Genomic DNA, 17560 nt, shown 5'->3' on the forward strand with positions numbered 1-17560 from the left:
CAAAGCAGCATGAGACAAATGCCGATTTCAGAAAGCCTTTCTCTAGCTTTCTGAAGTATCAAAGAGCTGTTCTTTTCCAGTTTGGTTTGCGTTTTCCAGTAGAACTAAGGGGTAGGGCATATACAGGGTGTACATAAAGTCCGAGAACACTTTCAATTATTTATTGCACAAGAACTAAACGTTGTACAGATGTCATACATACTGAATTTTGAAGATAAACTCTGAAAGTTTTTTTTACGATCATTCGATATGAAAACGAAAAGTGACCCAGCAGACGTCAATATGGTAATCGAATTCCTGCTGCCAGCTGAGGTGGCCGAGTGGTTCTAGGCGCATCTGTCTGGAACCGCGTGACCGCTACGGTTGCAGGTTCGAATCCTGACTCAGGCATGGCTGTGTGTGATGCCCTTAAGTTAGTTAGGTTTAAGTAGTTCTAAGTTCTAGGGGACTGATGACCTCAGATGTTAAGTCCCATAGTGCTCAGAGCCACCATTTTTGAATTCCTGCCATACCCATCCCAGCGTGGCATTGTCTTTGTGGCAGTAGCTTCCCACATTCTCTCCTGGAGCTCTGCTACATCATGTGATAGAGGCAGTACATACACCAGATCTTTAATGTGTCCCCACAGAAAAAAGTCACATTAAGTGAGATCTGGTGATCAGGGAGGCCATTTCGTGAAACAGCTGTCCCCTTCTGTAGCACAGTTGATCCATCGATACAGCAGCTCCATGTTCAGGTACTGGCGCTGACTATCGGCAAATTACCAAACTATGTTATGGTGGTACACATGGGAAAAAAAAAACTTTCAGGGTTTCTCTTCAAAGTGACATATGTATGATACCTGTACAATGTTTGGTTCTTGTGCAATAAATAAATGAAAGCATATTCAGACTTTATGTACACCCTGTGTATTCTCAATAGAAGTTGCATGTAGTAGTTGAAGAAACGTAGTTTAGAAAGTCGCCAGAAAAATCGCTAATTAAATTTAATCGCTGAACAGTTTTAAAATGTTACTTTTTATGTAAGAATGATGCAAATTCTAGCGACATAGTCACTAAATTGGCAACAATGGTGACACGTTGCGTAGAACTGTTGCAGACGACAGTACTTCAGCCCTGGGTACTCGCAGTGTTACTAAGCCCCAAGGCGAGAAATTGTGAAAGTCACTTTACTTCTAGACTTCCTCTTGGATATTTCACGTTTCATTAATTGTACTTTGCTGACATTATCTTGCATATATATGCTTCAGTAAAATCCTTGAAATGCTTTGCATAGGTCACTGCAGACATCAGAAACCATATGATATGAAACGATCACTAAGTGTCTCCTGTTGCTAATAACCAGAGTAAATACTAGCCTTTTTTCAGGTTATGGTGATCATAATTGGTGTTATGCTTTTAAATTTCCTCCTCAGTAATGTGAAACTAGTGAAAGCACGAACCTACATATGGAACATTTTTGACAAAAATTTATTCACATTGAGCGATGGGCGGAGACATGCTGGCCGGGGCGCACCTGGATATTATTTCCGGGGTGAGCTGGCGGCCGGTGCAAGCCAGTGGAGCTATACAGGGGGTCATTGATTGTGACCGGGCCAAATATCTCACAAAATAAGCGTCAAACGAAGAAGCTACGAAGAACGAAACTTGTCTAGCTTGAAGGGGGAAACCAGATGGCACTATGGGTAGCCCGCTAGATGGCGCTGCCATAGGTCAAACGGATATTAACTGCGTTTTTTTAAAAATAGGAACCCCCATTTTTTATTACATATTCATGTAGTATGTAAAGAAATATGAATGTTTTAGTTGGACCAATTTTCTCGCTTTGTGATAGATGGCGCTGTAGTAGTCACAAACATATGGCTCACAATTTTAGACAAACTGTTGGTAACAGGTAGTTTTTTTAAATTAAAATACAGAATGTAGGTACGTTTGAACATTTTATTTTGGTTGTTCCAATGTGATACATGTACCTGTGTGAAGTTATTATTTCTGAGAACACGTACTGTTACAGAGTGATTACCTGTAAATACCACATTAATGCAATAAATGCGCAAAATGATGGCAGTCAACCTCAATGCATTTGGCAATATGTGTAATGACATTCCTCTCAACAGTGAGTAGTTCGCCTTCCATAATGTCCGCACATGCATTGACAATGCGCTGACGCATGTTGTCAGGTGTTGTCGGTGGATCATTATAGCAAATATCCTTCAACTTTCCCCACAGAAAGAAATCCAGGGATGTCAGATCCGGTGAACATGCAGGCCATGGTATGGTGCTTCGACAACCAATTCACCTGTCATGAAATATGCTATTCAATACCACTTCAACTGCATGCAAGCTATGTGCCAGACATCCTTCATGTTGGAAGTACATTGCCATTCTGTCATGCAGTGAAACATCATGTAGTATCATCGGTAGAACGTTACGTAGGAAATCAGCATACACTGCACCATTTAGATGCCATCTATAAAATGGGGGCCAATTATCCTTCCTCCCATAATGCCACAACATGCATTAACCCGCCAAGGTCGCTTATGTTCAACTTGTCGCAGCTATCGTGGATTTTCCGTTGCCCAATAGTGCATATTATGCCGGTTTATGTTACCACTGTTGGTGAATGACGCTTCGTCGCTAAATAGAATGTGTGCAAAAAATCTGTCATCGTCCCGTAATTTCTCTTGTGCCCAGTAGCAGATCTGTACACGATGTTCAAAGTCGTCGCCATGCAATTCCTGGAGCATAGAAATATGGTACGGGTGCAATTGATGTTGATGTAGCATTCTCAACACTGACTTTTTTGAGATTCCCGATTCTAGTGCAATTTGTCGGCTACTGATGTGTGGATTAGCCGTGACAGCAGCTAAAACACCTACTTGGGCATCATAATTTGTTGCAGGTCATGGTTGACGTTTTACATGTGGCTGAACACTTCCTGTTTCCTTAGATAACGTAACTATACGGCGAACGGTTCGGACACTTGGATGATGTTGTCCAGAATACCGAGCAGCACACATAGCAAACGCCCGTTGGGCATTTTGATCACAGTAGCCATATATCAACACGATATCGACCTTTTCCACAGTTGGTAAACAGTCCATTTTAACACGGGTAATGTATCACGAAGAAAATACCGTTCGCACTGGCGTAATGTTATGTGATACCACGTACTTATACGTTAGTGACTATTACAGCGCCATCTATCACAAAGCGAAAAAAGTGGTCCAACTAAAACATTCTTATTTCTTTACGTACTACCAGGGTATGTAATAAAAAATGGGGGTTCCTATTAAAAAAAAAAAAAATGCAGTTGATATCCGTTTGACGTATGGCAGCGGAACGGGCCAACCATAGCGCCATCTGGCTTCCCCCTTCAAGCTAGTCGAGTTTTGTTCTTTGTAGTTTTTTTGTTTGATGCTTATTTCGTGAGATATTTGGCCCGGTCACTATCAATGGACCACCCTGTATACTTCAGCTTCTGCTGTAGACGTAACTGATGCCTCTGTCTGTTTTTATCAGAAGTATCTTACCAAATGTTAATCATTCCCTGTCACGTACCATTTCGTCAGTAGCTCTTGTTGACCTTGAGAAACTCTTTGGTTATTTATTTTATTAAGGACAAATTCCTTAACATTTCAGTGGCAGAACAGTTATAAGTTGCAGCTATGTGAGAGACAGGTTATTTTTGAGAAATTTCGGACACTTTCAAAACAGTATTTTCGTAAGTTACCGGTACGAGTGTTTTGGATGTGTGACTTATTTCATAGCAAACCATCGTTCGTGGTTCACAGTTCTGCAAAAGAATACATCCCTACTGAATTTCATTGTAAATCAACGCAAATAAATTTGCGTTTTTGAGAATTTTCGGAAGCTACGAGCAGTTCGTTGTAAATTGGGGTTTGTGATTTAGTTACTGTAGCAGATATTCAAATTAACGTAGGTCTATTTTGGTACATCTAGTAGTCATAGGAGTAGCCCTGTATATTATCTGCATTAATCATAAATTAACTCAGTTTTCGAGAACTAGTAATTTTTACCACAGGTTTTTGTGTTGCCTTAATACTCGTAGAAATATCGTTTTGTGTATTTGCTTCAATTCATATAGGAAATTAGCAACTTTGTAGCTCAACAGATTAAAAGATAATCAATGGGCTTAATCTGTTTACAGTTATTTGTTCACTGCCTTGTAATACATTGCACCAGCCAAAAGTTCTCAAACACAGGACGAGTTAGTTGACGTTCGTAAGCTGGTGGAAATTGGCCTGACTACCGTCAAACGATTGGCAGCTGATGAGAACCGGTTTGTTCGAAGAGCTTCTTATAGTTGTGTACTTGTGATACCAGTAACCAGAAGTACCTCAAATGCTATCCTCTCCTGTGGATCCAGTCTCCCCTGCAGAAAGTACAGGATCTGTCATTACACACCCACTTGACTGCTAGTGGTGTGTCAATAGTAGATCTGTGTGTCCTGCATGGGGTGCACGGGGACCAGGTAGGACTCAGGGTGTCATACCGACCTCTGTAACCAAGAAGTTTAAGGTGCTGTCTTTCGCTGAAACTGAGCTTGAGCCAAGGGGCTCACTTCACCTGTTTTGTGGGAACCAGATTTGTCAAGTGTCAAGATGAGCAAACGCAAAAGGTTAGGGTTCCGTTAATCATCAGTAGTTCAAATGTACAGTGAATGATAGCACCCCTCAGGGTAATGGCAGCAAGGGACAGGGAAGGATACCAGATGCACTCAGTATGTGTGCCTGCCGGCCTCATTCAACACATTGTAGAGGCTCTTTCGGCAGCCATTGAGAGACTAGTGTTCAAAATACTGCAGATTGTGGCACACATTGGAACAAATGATGCCTGTCATCTGGTCTCTGAAGTCATACTCGGATCATTCCAGCGACTGGCAGAAAAAGTTGAGAAGACCAGCCTGTGTGTTTTCTTTGAATGAAGCTCACGAGTTTCAGTATTGTCCCCGGAACTGATCATGGCGCTTTGGTTCTGAGTTGAGTGGAAGGATTGACCCAGAGACTTTGTAGGCTGCAACTTCCTGGACTTGCACAATAAGGCTGAGGACTGTAGGGTCCCCCTAAATGGGTCAGAGGCTGCTACTCAGCTAGCTGACAGTGGAGTACACAGAAGAGTTTTTTAGATTAGGCAACTATACATCCCACAGCTGAAAGTATTAAAATCCTAAGTTGCCAATGCATTCTAAACAAAGTGCCAGAGTGTGAAGTGCTCATGAACAGCAGTGAAGCTCACATAATACTAGGTACAGAATGCTGGCTGAAACCTGAAATTTATAGCAGTGAAATTTTTGGGGAAAATCTAAGTGTATATCAAAAGGGTAGGCAAATGGGAAATGGAGATGCTTTATTTGTCACAGCAGACAAGACACACAAATCCACTGACATAGAAATTGAAACTGCATGTGAGACTGTTTTGGGACAAGATTCAGTATCAGGGGGAGGGGGGGGGGGGCCATAAAATGATAATCGGATCCTTCTATCGCTCATCACACTCATCTCCTGATGTAATTGAAAGCTTCAGAGAAAACATCAGTTCACTTGTATGCAAGTCCCCTAATCACACTACATTAATTGGTGGAGACTTTAATCATCCAACAATTAATTGGGAAAATTACAGTTCTGTTAGTGGTGGGCATGATAAGATGTCCTGTGAAGAATTACTAAATGCCTTCTCTGAAAACTACCTAGAGTAGATAGTTAGGAATCTCCTCATGAAGGAAATATATTGGATCTAATGGCAGCAAATAGACCTGACCTCTTTGAGGATGTCCACATCAAAACTGGCATCAGTGACCACAACACTGCTGTGGCAGCAATGATCACCGAATTACAAAGGACAACTAAAACTACCAAAAAAAATGTTGTGTGGCTAGGGCCTCCCGGCGGATAGACTGTTCGCCGGGTGCAAGTCTTTCGATGTGACGCCCCTTCGGCAACTTGCGCGTGGATGGGGATGAAATGATGATGATTAGGACAACACAATACCCAGTCCCTGAGTGGAGAAAATCTCTGACCCAGCCAGGAATCGAACCCGGGCCCTTAGGATTGACATTCTGTCGCGTTGACCACTCAGCTACCGGAGGCAGACTAAAACTAGCAGAAAGATGTATATGTTCAGTAAAAATCAAACAATGGAAACTCCAGGTAGGAATATCAACAATGTAATGTGGTTCAGTTGCCTGAGACTGCAGTCATGTGTGTGAGTTGTGTTTGCGTGAGTGTGTGTATGTGTGTCTATCGTTGACGAATGCCAGTGGCCAAAAGCTTTAATTGTGAAAGTCTTTTTGCTGTGCCTATCTGCAACTCAGCATCTTCACTATATGGTGAGTGGCAACTTTCCTTCTCATAATATTGTTACATTCCATCCTGGATTTTCCATTGTTCAATGTAGGAAAAGATAGATTGCTACTTACTGTAAAGAAGACATGTCAAGTTGCAGACGGGCACGGTTAAGCTATATGTGAGTGTTTATTAATTGTGCCTGTCTGCAACCATACGTTCGGCAAATTAGATAAAAAATCAGTAGTGTCATATCTCAATGAGGAACTTGAAACTTTCACCAAAAGGCAGGAGCATGTAGATGAGCAGTAGTACAAGTTTAAAATAATAGTTGACCATGCACTGGATAGATATGTACCCAGTAGACCAGTTCATAATAGGAGGGAACCACTATGGTGTACAGTCACTGTAAAGTTCTAAAGAAACAGAGACTATTGCATAATAGGTGTAAAACAAAGTGTAGGGCTATAGATAGAGAGATGCTAAGTGAAATGCATTTGGCTGTAAAGAGAGCAATGAGTGATGTCATCAATGACCACCACAGCAAAATATTGTCCAATGATATTTCACAAGACCCAAAGAAAGTTAGTGGCTTCAAAGTTAATGTCCAGTACCTAGCAAATGGAACTGAGGGAAGCAAAGCAAAAGCTGAAATGCTTAACTCCTTTTTCAAACGTTCCTTCATAAAGGAAAACCCAGGACAATTGCCCCAATTTAATCCTCATACCATTGAAAAGGTTAATGAAATAATTATTAGAGCCAGTGGCATTGAAAAACAACTGAAATTGTTAAAATGGAATGACACTCCAGGCCCCAGTGGAATCCCTGTCAAGATTCTTTGCTGAATTTGTGGCTGAGTTAGCCCCTCTTCTAACTATAATTTGCTGTAAATCTCTCAAACAAAAAACCATGCCCAGTTCTTGTAGAAAAGCACAGGTCACACCCATCTACAAGAAGGGCTGTAGAAGTGATCCAAAAACAACCACGAAATATCCCTGTCATTGATTTGTTGTAGAATCTTAGAACTTATTCTGAGCTCAAACATAATGAGGTATCTTGAACAGAATGGCCTCCTCAATGTCCACCAGCATGGATTCCAAAAACATTGTTCATGTGAAACCCAACTCGCACTTTTCTCACATGACATAATAGAAGCTTTGGATAAAGGTAGTCAGGTAGATGCAGTATTTATTGAGTTACGAAAAGCATTTGACTCGGTACTAAATCTACCCTTACTGTCAAAAGTATACCGGGTATCAAGAGAAATTTGTGACTGAATTGAGGAATTAGGGAGGACACAGCATGTTATCTTGGATGGAGAATCATTGTCAGATGTAGAAGTAACTTCAGGTGTGCCCCAGGGAACTGTGTTGGGACCCTTGCTGTTCATGCTGTATATTAATAACCTTGCAAACAATATTAGTAATGACCTCAGACATTATGCAGATATCTATAATGAAATACTGACTGAAAGAAGTTAAATAGATATTCATTCAGGTGGATAAGATTTCAAAGTGGTGCAAACATTGGCAACTTGCTTTAAATATTCAAAAATGTAAATTGTGCACTTCACAAAATGAAATAACATAGTACCCTATGACTTCAATGAGACACTGTTGCAATCCTGGGTGTAACACTTTGTAGGGATATAAAATAATCACATGGGTTTAGTCATGGTTAAAGTAGCTGGTAGATTTCAGTTTATTGGTAGAATATTGGATAAATGCAGGCAGTCTACAAAGGAGATTGCCTACAAATCAGTTGCTTGTTCTAGAATATTGCTCATGTGTGTTTGACTTGTATCAAATAGAACTAACAGGGGATATTGGACATATACAGAGAAGGGCAACATAAATGGTCACAGGTTTGTTTGATCCATGGGAGAGTGCCGCAGAGATACTGAAGAACTGAGCTGGAAGACTCTTGAAGTTACACTTAAAACTGTACTGACAAAACCTATTTACAAAGTTTCAAGAATCAGCTTTAAATGATGATTTCAGGAATATACTACAATTCCCTAGGTATCATTCACATAGGGATTGTCAGGAAAAGAGGGTCAGACTATCATTCTTCCCACACTCCACACATGAGTGGAATGAGAAGAAACCTCAATAACTGGTATGGTGGGACATACCCCCTGCCATGCACTTCACGGTGGTTTGCAGAGTATAGATGTTGTTGTTGTTGTTGTTGTTGTTGTTGTGGTCTTCAGTCCTGAGACTGGTTTGATGCAGCTCTCCATGCTACTCTATCCTGTGCAAGCTTCTTCATCTCCCAGTACCTACTGCAGCCTACATCCTTCTGAATCTCTTGGTCTCCCTTTACGATTTTTACCCTCCACGCTGCCCTCCAATACTAAATTGGTGATCCCTCGATGTCTCAGAACATGTCCTACCAACCTATCCCTTCTTCTAGTCAAGTTGTGCCACAAGCTCCTCTTCTCCCCAATTCTATTCAATACCTTCTCATTAGTTATGTGATCTACCCATCTAATCTTCAGCATTCTTCTGTAGCACCACATTTCAAAAGCTTCTATTCTCTTATTGTCTAAACTATTTATTGTCCATGTTTCACTTCCATACATGGCTACACTCCATATAAATACTTTCAGAAATGACTTCCTGACATTTAAATCTATACTCGATGTTAACAAATTTTTCTTCTTCAGAAACGCTTTTCTTGCCATTGCCACTCTACATCTTATATCCTCTCTACTTCGACCATCGTCATTTATTTTGCTCCCCAAATAGCAAAACTCCTTTACTACTTTAAATGTCTCATTTCCTAATCTAATTCCCTTAGCATCACCTGACTTAATTCAACTGCATTCCATTATCCTCGTTTTGCTTTTGTTGATGTTCATCTTATACCCTCCTTTTAAGACACTGTCCATTCCGTTCAACTGCTCTTCCAAGTCCTTTGCTGTCTCTGACAGAATTACAATGTCATCGGCAAACCTCAAAGTTTTCATTTCTTCTCCATGGATTTTAATACCTACTCCAAACTTTTCTTTTGTTTCCTTTATTGCCTGGTCAATATACAGATTGAATAACATCGGGGATAGGCTACAACCCTGTCTCATTCCCTTCCCAACCACTGCTTCCCTTTCATGCCCCTCGACTCTTATAACTGCCATCTGGTTTCTGTACAAATTGTAAATAGCCTTTCAATCCCTGTATTTTACCCCTGCCACCTTCAGAATTTGAAAGAGAGTATTCCAATCAACATTGTCAAAAGCTTTCTCTAAGTCTACAAATGCTAGAAATGTAGGTTTGCCTTTCCTTAATCTTTCTTCTAAGATAAGTCGTAGGGTCAGTATTGCCTCACGTGTTCCAACATTTTTACGGAATCCAAACTGATCTTCCTCGAGGTTGGCTTCTATCAGTTTTTCCATTCTTCTGTAAAGGATTCGTGTTAGTATTTCGCAGCTGTGACTTATTAAGCTGATAGTTTGGTAATTTTCACATCTGTCAACACCTGCTTTCTTTGGGATTGGAATTATTATATTCTTCCTGAAGTCTGAGGGTATTTCGCCTGCCTCATACATCTTGCTCACCAGATGGTAGAGTTTTGTCAGAACTGGCTCTCCCAAGGCTGTCAGTAGTTCTAATGGAATTTTGTCTACTCCAGGGGCCTTGTTTCGACTCAGGTCTTTCAGTGCTCTGTCAAACTCTTTATGTAGTATCATATCTCCCATTTCATCTTTATCTACATCCTCTTCCATTTCCATAATATTGTCCTCAAGTACGTTGCCCTTGATAGACCCTCTATATACTCCTTCCACCTCTCTGCTTTCCCTTCTTTGCTTAGAACTGGGTTTCCATTAAAGCTCTTGATATTCATGCAAGTGGTTCTCCTTTCTCCAAAGGTCTCTTTAATTTTCCTGTAAGCAGTATCTATTTTACCCCTAGTGAGATAAGCCTCTACATCCTTACATTTGTCCTCTAGCTATCACTGCTTAGCCATTTTGCACTTCCTGTCGATCTCATTTTTGAGACGCTTGTATTCCTTTTTGCCAGCTTCATTTACTGCATTTTTATATTTTCTCCTTTCATCAATTAAATTCAACATTTGTTCCATTACCCAAGGATTTCTACTAGCCCTCGTCTTTCTACCTATTTGATCCTCTGCTGCCTTCACTATTTCATCCCTCAAAGCTACCCATTCTTCTTCTACTGTATTTCTTTCCCCCATTCCTGTCAAGTGTTCCCTTATGCTCTCCCTGAAACTCTGTACAACCTCTGGTTCTTTCAGTTTATCCAGGTCCCATCTCCTTAAATTCCCACCTTTTTGCAGTTTCTTCAGTTTTAATCTACAGTTCATAACCAATAGATTGTGGTCAGAGTCCACATCTGCCCCTGGAAATGTCCTACAATTTAAAACCTGGTTGCTAAATCTCTGTCTTACCATTATATAATCTATCTGATACCTTCTAGTATTTCCAGGGTTCTTCCATGTATACAACCTTCTTTCATGATTCTTGAACCAAGTGTTAGCTATGATTAAGTTATGCTCTGCACAAAATTCTACCAGACGGCTTCCTCTTTCATTTCTTAGCCCCAATCCATATTCACCTACTATGTTTCCTTCTCTCCCTTTTCCTACTGACGAATTCCAGTCACCCATGGCTATTAAATTTTCGTCTCCCTTCACTACCTGAATAATTTCTTTTATCTCATCATACATTTCATCAATTTCTTCGTCATCTGCAGAGCTAGTTGGCATATAAACTTGTACTACTGATGTAGGGGTGGGCTTTGTGTCTATCTTGGCCACAATAATGCGTTCACTATGCTGTTTGTAGTAGCTTACCCGCACTCCTATTTTTTTTATTCATTATTAAACCTTCACCTGCATTACCCCTATTTGCTTTTGTATTTATAACCCTGTATTCACCTGACCAAAAGTCTTGTTCCTCCTGCCACCGAACTTCACTAATTCCCACTATATCTAACTTTAACTTATCCATTTCCCTTTTTAAATTTTCTAACCTACCTGCCCGATTAAGAGATCTGACATTCCCCGCTCTGATCCGTAGAATGCCAGTTTTCTTTCTCCTGATAACGACGTCCTCCTGAGTAGTCCCCACCCAGAGATCCGAATCGGGGACTATTTTACCTCCGGAATATTTTACCCAAGAGGACGCCATCATCATTTAATCATACAGTAAAGCTGCATGCCCTCGGGAAAAATTACGGCTGTAGTTTCCCCTTGCTTTCAGCCGTTCGCAGTACCAGAACAGCAAGGCTATTTTGGTTAGTGTTACAAGGCCAGATCAGTCAATCACCCAGACTGTTGCCCCTGCAACTACTGAAAAGGCTGCTGCCCCTCTTCAGGAACCTCACGTTTGTCTGGCCTCTCAACAGATACCCCTCCGTTGTTTTGACACCATCGTTAAGTATAGCGTCACTAAGAAAAAAATGAAGAAAAGTAATGAGCAAAATATTGAAGTATAATTTTTCAAGATTGAAAAGGACAAATTAGCTGGAGAAGGCACACCAAGACAACACCCAAAATGATGACACTTACCAGTACCTGGTGAATCTCGGGAGTGCAATGAACTCCTTTCGTCTTCAGAGGCAAATGTTTGCGAACTTAAAATGCAAGGGCTTTTATATGATTGAACTGGAGGCAGTAAGTTCAGTTAAAAGGTTCTCCTTCAAAACAATGGCGGTGCACCAGTTCAACTAGTTCTTTGTTATAGACAACTTTACTTCTTATATTTCTGTGAAAATATCTTCTGTTTCGAAATTTTTGTCATGTATGTTCTTCAGCTGATAATGAAACATGTTATTACTCATTTTTTCAGGGACATTTTATAGTTCATCATGTAATGGAAAAAATCTCTCTCAAATGTTAGACAATATTTATGGGGTGAGTCCATACCAACCTATTTCCCAGGTGCTTCAAAATTGGACGAGTCATAATAATGTGAAAACATAACCCACAGAACAATGCAATCATTATATTGTAATATTATGAGATGGAAACTTGCCACTCACCATATAGCAGAGATGCTGAGTCGCAGATAGGCACAACAAAAAGATTTTCACACTTAAAGCTTTCTTTGTCAACAATAGACACACACACACACACACACACACACACAGATATACATGCACACACACTGAAATGCAACTTGCACACGCAATTGCAGTCTCAGGCAACTGAAACAACACTGCGAGCATCAGCACCAGTGCATGATGGGAGTGGCGACTGGGTGGGGGAAAGGAGGAGGCTGGGAGTGGGGTGGGGAGGGGGAGGGATAGTATGGTGGAGTGATACGTCTAGATATGACTCTGATGGGTGGCAAGTACATAAGTATCCTGTTTGATCACCTGCATCCAGTAATGCCCATTACATATTCCAACAGACTAGGGCAATTCCAGCAGGACAATGACACTCCATACATCCAAAATTGTTGCAGAGTAGCTCTAGGAACACTCTTCTTAGTTTAAACACTTTATTGAGCATATCTGAGATGCCTTGCAAGGTCCTATTCAGAAGAGACCTCCACCCCCTCGTACTCTTACAGATTTATGGACAGCCCTGTAGGATTCATGGTGTCAGTTTCCTCCAGCACTATTTCAGACATTATTTGAGTACATGCCATGTCACGTTGTGGCGCTTCTGCATGCTTGAAGGGGCACTACACGATATTAGGCAGGTGTACTAGTCTCTTTGGCTCTTCACTACGTAGGTAGTGGGGGGCGGGCACGGTAATTATGACAATAATCAATCACTCGCCCTCCCGTCACTTACTATGAATACTTTCATTCTCACAGCATGTACACAATGTGTATAGCATAGAGCACGTACTGCTGAGACCTGATCTGGCAAAGATACAGTTGTTCTTGCTGTGGTAAGGCAGCAATATTATTGGGGGGGGGGGGGGGGTAGAGCCAGAGGTTCTATGTCCCCTTAGAGACCCCCCTCCTCCCACAAGTGTGCAGCATGGTGACTGGTGTATGTAGTGGTGTGTTGTTCTACTGGCGATGGTGAGTGTCGACATATCGTAGTCCGCCAGATGCCTGGGTGGCGGTAAACAGCGGTTGGCCCATGACGTCAGCGGCAGTGCTGATAGGGTGGTGGTGGTGGTGTCCATTCAGGTGTTGGTGGCTGATGGTCTGTAGTCTGGTGAGGCTGTTGGTCCATTGGCAGCAGTGTCTGGGGTGTCAGTTGTCATTATGAAGTGCTCTGGGGCCGACATGAGTAAGTAGCCATCCGAAGAAAGAGAGGACTTCAAACCTGCTATGTTGATTGTAGGTGGAAGGGGCACAGAGTGCTTTAATGACCTCGAGACAGTGCTGTAGCCCGACTGTTGATTGCCGAATTTGGCTCTAACCATGAGTAGTTAGACCTCCATTGTTATGGAAATGTCTTCTGGGAGGTAGTCTAGCAGGTCTGGGCCCACTGAAATTGGATTGTGGGGCCTGGTGCTGGGGACAGTGGAGGGTAAACACCAGGTGTGTCTGCTAAAGTCCATACTGGTAAGAGGTGCTTCAGTGACACTGTTGTCATTTTTCCATCTCGCAAGATATCGAAAGTGTTTTGGCCCTCATTTCAACACCTTGTACGAACCACTGTACGCAGGGTGGAGGGCGGGTTTGATGGCATCAGTCCTGAGCGTGACGTGTATACACGATTGGAGGCCCTTGTGTACAAAGGTGGTCGGTTTTGTGGCCATAAGACATAAAGCAAAGGAAATTTATTCATGATAATCCATTGGGAGTGATAGGTTATGGATTTGGTCTATCATTTCGGGGGGGGGGGGGGGGGGGGCAGATGTCCGAAGCATCAATGAGGTGGTCTATGAATGAAACAAATTTTTGCCGGAGTTGGCAATCATCCTTGTTGACCACACAACACCATGCTCAGCTAAGTTGTCAAATACTACCTACAGGTGTTTCTCATGATCTTGAGCTGTTTGTGAGAAGATAATTACATCATCCAAGTAACAATAGCAAAAGGGCGCAGTAAAAAACAAGCCATCAAAGAACCAATGCCAAGTCTGGGCTGCATTGTTTAGTCCAAAGGACATAAAGAGGTATTCAAATAGGCCAAACAGTGTAATTACTGCCACCTTTGGGATGTCCTCCATGGCCATTGGGATCTGCGAATAATCTCCTTTGCAGTTGATCATGTTAAAATGGTTGCACCAGCCAGTTCCTGGGAGAAGGTCTGAATATTGGGCATGGGGTAACTATCAATGATGGTGCGTGCTTTCAGATGTCTGTAGTCCCCTCACAGACACCACGTTTTATCTTTTTTCATTCTCATAGTAATTCGTGAGGCTCACATACTGTCTGATGGCCTGATACTGCCCTTGCACAACAGTTCCTCGATCACAGCCTAGACCACCTTCAGTTGTGAGGGGTGAGGTGGTGGACCCGATATTGGATCAGTGGACTGGGGGTAATATTAATTCTGTGTACAGTACTACCATGTATGATGTGCAGGCTTTCTCATTAATGATGAGATGATGTGAGGTGGTGGCCCTCAACTACGTACCCTCTGACTCAGAGTTGAAATATTAAAAGTTTTGGCTGGTTTTGTTGTCTAGGGGCTGGGATATGTAGTTGCCACATTACAAGCCAGTCTACAATATACAATATTAATATACACATGGATCGAATGGTCAAAGGTTCCCGTCACTCGGCAATTGCGAATTAATATAGAAATTTATAAATGAAAGATTGAAATTAAATAAAATCTGCAGGTACTATTTTAACTACTTTAAATGACAAGTATGATAGTAGAATTACTTTTGAGAATGCGGTATATTTCGGCAAAACATTGGTGTTGATGGTCCAAATTAAATAAAATATAAGTTGAATAACAGGGAAACAATAGATTCCTGCTGCATGTAATTAGTTATGAACAACAACATAGCTCAAAAGATATTCACTTCTAAACGCACACTACATCTTCACTGTAGAAGTCATGGAAATCTCACAAGTGCACAAGATGGCACTCCGAAGTATTTCTATGTGCCGTGACCATGTGCAAACTGCTACACACTCTCCAAGTCTCTCTCGTGACTGTGTCTCCGTTGCGCTGTCCAGCACCTCCCATCACCTGTGTGACCGTCCCTCACGCTGGCCTGTTCTGAACTGCCCTGTGTCCTCTCTGGAAATGCTCCTCCGCAACCATCATACGTCTCTCATACTAATGAGTGCTGTGATTGGCTAGAGCGCTCTCTTCATATCTCCAAGCCACCGTACACTCACAAACATATTGAAACATATACAAAGTACTGGATTTACATTTAAATAACTTGAAATTAAATAAATATTCCTATGGCTGGACCGTAAACACGCTCTAGCACACATTGTTAGATACATAAAATACATTAAATAAACATATATCAAAGGAATAGAACAAAAGGTAGGACAGCAGCCTAATGTCTCTGTGCTTTCTAAAACACAGTAAATATTTAACCAATTTCTTCATGAATAGTATATATTGGATATAAACAAAGACATAGATGAATAAATATATTGATAAGCATGCTGCTACCGTTTTCTTGTGTAACTGTGGAGTACTTATGGCCCGACGCGATCGATAGTAATCGGCCACTTTGACCTCCAATAACTCATGTACTATTTAAGTTACATGCCTGTAATTTATACCATTTTAGATTTACACTAATAGCTTTCTAAAGGCAGGTCAATCGACAAAATTGAATGAAATGTTTAAATTTTGGAAATTCGTTACTGGGTTTTACTTGTATAATTTACAGTCAGATTCTAAACTTTAAACTAATAAAGATATTGAAAATCTGATTACACCATCAGAATCATCATGCAGATAATGGTAATGTACATGTTCATCATTCATATGGCTACTATTAATTTCTATACGAATTGTGAAATGGCTACTATTATGATTTCACAAAGTCTGCCATCTTTGGCACTCCCGGCATAGGCATCTCCTTCGTTGACACAAAGCACCATCCTCATCACAGTGTTAACATGGAATTCCCAGCCACACTATCAGGCTGGACCCCTCTTGCTTCGGCCAATGTCCGGCACCACGTAGTCGGCCTGCCGAGCGGCCTGCACCCGCCGAGTGGCCTGTGCGACCATGCCAACTGCGAACTTAGAATATTTTCAGGGCGCCACAGTTTGCCCGTTACTTCACAGATGTTAATCTTTCTAAGGGACTGATGTGGAGTAGCATGTGAGGCATAAGAGCCGCTCGCAGAGGCAGTATCACTGTTTACACTCGATCTGCTTGTGAGAGCAATATTACTGTTTTTGTGTGGCCTGCTCATGTGAGTATAGTCACCAGAAGTAAGAGGCACTAGACTGACCTGTGGTTGTGAAGGCCTGGCAGGATCTCAGGTGGGCAGCCCTCATTGTTGCTGGTGTGACAACAGCTATTGCTGTGTGATGTGCAGTTGTGTCATGAGCACAGAGCAGCAGTTGTGGAGGTGTTCGTTAGCTGCTCGTGAGCTGGCATTGGTGTGATGGAGATCAGTGTATGTAGTAGTGACAGTTTTAAGCTCCTCGAACAATGCTGTACTGTTTCAGTGGTAGGAGGAGGAACAGTGGAGTCTCATCCATCAGTAGGTGATCACTGCTTATGCCACTGATTGGCATGCGGCCCACCATCATGTAGTAGTAAGGCCCTGCCCAGATCTGGCAGAAGGTTATAAAGCCTCAAAAAAATCTATGCCCAACATTAGCTCAACGCTGTCAGCCATGAAAAACGTCATGGACAAGGGGTGTGGTTGTCCAGTTGAACTGTGATAGAGGCTGTGTCTATCATGGGAATTACTGAGTCATTTGTGGTGCGTAGTTGTATAGTGGATGGTGCACGTTTCCCAGGTACCAGCTGAGGTCGCAGCGTGCTAACATCGGCTTCTGTGTCGACTAGAAAGTACACGTGCCATTAGAATGTAGATGTGGGATATTATGAATGTTGTCATGCTTCATAGTGAGGTGGCTGGAAGCAGGGGAGCAACCTGATTGTGCCTGTGTCAGGCTGCCGTACTAGTTGGTACCCGCAGGATGGACAACAGCCGTGTGCATTGTCACCGAAGCATGGACAGAACCAGCAGCGGCGGTGTGGCAGAGTAGGCACACCATCCTGGCCGGGGTGAGTCGTTGTGACGGTTAGGCATGGGTCGACGGCCGGGTGTGAATGCACAGATGGTTGTTTACATTCTGCAACAAACATGGTGCCTGCATCCATTGTAGTATCTGATTGTTAGTGCCCTCACTGCAGCAGAGGTTTGTGAGGCTGCTGTTG

Source organism: Schistocerca piceifrons, chromosome 5 (assembly GCF_021461385.2).
Source record: "Schistocerca piceifrons isolate TAMUIC-IGC-003096 chromosome 5, iqSchPice1.1, whole genome shotgun sequence".
Lineage (NCBI taxonomy): Eukaryota > Metazoa > Arthropoda > Insecta > Orthoptera > Acrididae > Schistocerca > Schistocerca piceifrons.